We start from the raw sequence: 3,470 nt of genomic DNA, 5'->3' as shown, positions 1-3,470 counted from the left end.
ATGGCTTTAAACTAAAGGGGGGTAGATTCAGATTAGATATAAGGAAGAAATTTTTTATGCTGAGCGTGGTGAAGCACTGGCACAGGTTGCCCAAGAGGTGGTGGATGCCCCATCCCTGGAAACCTTCCAGGGCAGGGTGGACGGGGCCTGGGGAACCCAAACTATTCTATGATTCTATGAACTCTTTATTTTAATTAGGTTTTCAGTTATCCCTTTATGAAAAGTGCTCTGTGAGTCTCTGAAAGTATTGCAACTACTTAAATAAGCTCCTGGTGCGCCTTCTCAGAGCTAAAGTCGACATTAATATCATTATGAAAGCCTTTACTGGGTTTTATCTGTTGCTTTTAATCTTTTGTGGAATGCTGTGATCTTGTTCAGGTATCAGTTTGATATCTTTTCGTGATTTGGTGCTGGACACATCAAAACATTGGCCATCCAAATGATCTGTATTCCTTACCACGGCAGTAGTGATGTGCATGGTTTAGAGATTAGTCAAAATGCAGTTGTGCATGATTGAGCTATGGCCAGCGCTCTATTTACATACTGTATTTACCATATTTATCATATTTACAGAATGCAGCAGCTCATAGTCTCCTAACCAGAGTTAAAATGACTGCATATTTAAGTAGCAATCTGAAAATAAACTGTAGTCAGAGCTGGTAACGGTGCCTGTTAAAATGGTTGTTTGACACTTTCTTTTATAATTGCATGCAAAATGCCATTTTTAGTTAAACTTGGGAAGAGTTTTGTGGGAATGGCAAAAAGCTAAAAGTCATTAAGACAGCGGATACCACTCAAGTGTAGACTCAAAAGCGTCTGAACTGTGTTGACTGAAATTCCACCCTTCTTTCTTTTTACCTCAGGTTTACTTGAGGCACCAAAAAGGGAAACTCAGTCCATGAGGTTAAATTTTATCCAAATTATAAACACCTGGCAGGATATCAGTTAATAAGAGACAGTGCTAACCGTGCCACCCATAGGTTCTGTATAAACGTAGAAATACATGGACTACAGTCGGGTAGAATTAGCTGGTCTTTGATGATGCCGTTTACATACAACCTGCATATGGTACCAGAATGCGTTTTAGAAGTGGATTTAATGATCTGTTACATTAATAACAAAGAAGTATGAGAATAAACTCATAGAACGATGCTCATTTCATCTGCTGTGGCTCCAGTAACATTTTAGACGATGTGATGATATTCACTGCGTTATTGCAACACCAAAGAGTTCTTACTTTCCTTGTTCGAAAGCAGTAAGTAGCTGACTCTGAATATGAGCGATAGCTGTTCTCAATGCAAAGATCCTATTTCTAGGTACAGTTTAGTATTAATACTTTGATAAATCTCGGGAAGACATGGATCATACTATGCTAGATGCTATGCACACAATTCAGAAAGGTATCAAAGCCTTAAATGATAAAAAATCCTATGTATAAGACAAGAGATGGCAAATGGACCTAATCCAGAAATTAAGTAGTAGATTAGGTTTATATTTACTTTCAAAAGTATTTAATTGGTAAGATTTTGAGGACAACATTTCCTGTGCTGATTTAATCTTCTGTTGCACTTTGCTTTATCTTTTCCTATGTTTCCCTAAGTATGCTTCCAACAAAAGCTTGGATTAGGAAGAAAATACAAAACATGTTTTGTAACAACAAAAATACTCCTGCAGGATATGTAAGATAATTAGTCAATGAGAATGTGTTACGTTTCCAGCACCCAACTGGAATAGCAATTCTTGAGAGAAGAGCGATATTGGAACTAGCGATCATGAGATTTTAAAAATATGTTACCTTTTGTCAAACCTAAAAAGGAACATTTTCTAAGAAAATTTATTAGCAGGGTTAAATCAAGTACCATTCAGATCATCCTTATTTGGGAAATATTAATTGCCAGATTAGTTTGGGGATGAGGAACGTGTCTTGCTGTTTAGTTTATCAAAGGGTATTTAAAGAGGAAATACGTTGCTAATCTGTAAATGGCGACTAGGGAGAAAGGCTTGGAAAAGCATTGAAAGGTAAAATAGCTATTTTTGTGAAAACCAAATGTGTATAAATTGGCTGTGAAGAAATGGAGGTGGGAATTAAAGGCTGTTCCTAATCTTTAGTTAACACGGGTTCTGAAAGAGAAGTCAAACTGCACAGAAAAATGACTTATTAAAACAGGAGCAGGAAACATTTTTTATCTCGTGTGTCCATAGTTTTGTTAAAATAAGATCGACGCTGAACACAAAAGCGTATCTATGCAATATTGTGACAGCTTTCTCGAATTAAATGATTTGTCCAAACTACAGAGTAATCTTACTCATTTTAGTGTGTAAAAATAACTTTGATACTCCAAGGACAGAGTTTGTTTTCTTTTTTCCCCTTTTTTTTCCTTTTTTCCCCCTCCATATACCTAATTATTTTCTCAGTATTATTTGTTGCATGCGATTACAAATGACAATTTTTTGGTTAAAATCCCAAACTGACAGTAAAATACGGGAGGCAAACGATGCAACCAGATGCATCATTTTGAGCAAAAGGATGGAAAAAATGAGAACATACTAACCTGGCTCTTAATAATTGTAATGCTGTAATATGGTATCTGCTCATGAAATACCATTTATTCTAAAAAAGGCTTTCAGTGCAGTCTATCAAGCAGTTATAAAAATTGTTAGCCTTGTGACTTTAATAAACTTCTATTTTGTGACAAATCCAATAGGCGTAAATACTTTAAAGGGTATTATTGCCGTAGAGTGGAATAAATCTGCAGCTATATTTCTTTCTTGTGTCTCTGTTAGTTGGTAATTGACATGGACCAATGTGCAAAATAAGGTAAGCTATTAATAACTCAGTAAATGTCTTATGTTGCCAAGCAGGGATTTGAAATTATATACTGCTGTGCATTTAGAGGTAATATATAATTGCAAAGTAATAAAGATGTGGTATGTTTAAATGTGTATATTTTTATTTATTATCAAACTTGTCACGAAGGGGTAATAAATTAGAATTTTTTTATGTACGTTGGAAGCAGGTTGGTTTTAAGGTGCTCCTGCCTTTAAGAAATGCCAAGGCTATTCGTCTCTCACGGGTCAGATTAGAAGAATGGAGTGTGGTTCGTGGGATGGATGGAATTTTTAGTGGCGTTGGTAGCGGGGTGTGGGGGGTGAGATATGGGTAGCCCTGAGACGTAGCACACAGAAACGCTCCGCTCTTATGATGGTTCTCCAGAGTCGTCAACTCTGTGATATTCACACCTCGGACTACGTTACGAGCGTGGCATCAAAATTGGTTTGAAACCTCTTTCCGTCTCCCCAGCCCCGAGCTGGTACCTTGGCACCGGCTGCAGCAGGAGTCGTCAACTCTGTGATATTCACACCTCGGACTACGTTACGAGGCATGCATCAAAATTGGTTTGAAACCTCTTTCCGTCTCCCCAGCCCCGAGCTGGTCGGCACCGGCTGCAGCAGCCTGCCTCCTTCTCCAC

At 37.8% G+C, this 3,470-nt stretch overlaps 1 protein-coding gene across 1 annotated transcript in view; it reads left to right on the top strand.

Annotated features, from left to right (window-relative positions):
- Nucleotides 1-3,470, top strand: part of UBE2QL1 (ubiquitin conjugating enzyme E2 Q family like 1) — a 22,600-nt gene that overhangs the window by 17,163 nt on the left and 1,967 nt on the right. The window lies entirely within an intron of this gene.

The sequence above is a fragment of the Aptenodytes forsteri genome, unplaced genomic scaffold (assembly GCF_000699145.1).
Source record: "Aptenodytes forsteri isolate BGI_AS27 unplaced genomic scaffold, ASM69914v1 Scaffold194, whole genome shotgun sequence".
Lineage (NCBI taxonomy): Eukaryota > Metazoa > Chordata > Aves > Sphenisciformes > Spheniscidae > Aptenodytes > Aptenodytes forsteri.
Note: the sequence above shows the minus strand (reverse complement) of the source record. Positions and strands in the feature narration are given on the sequence as shown.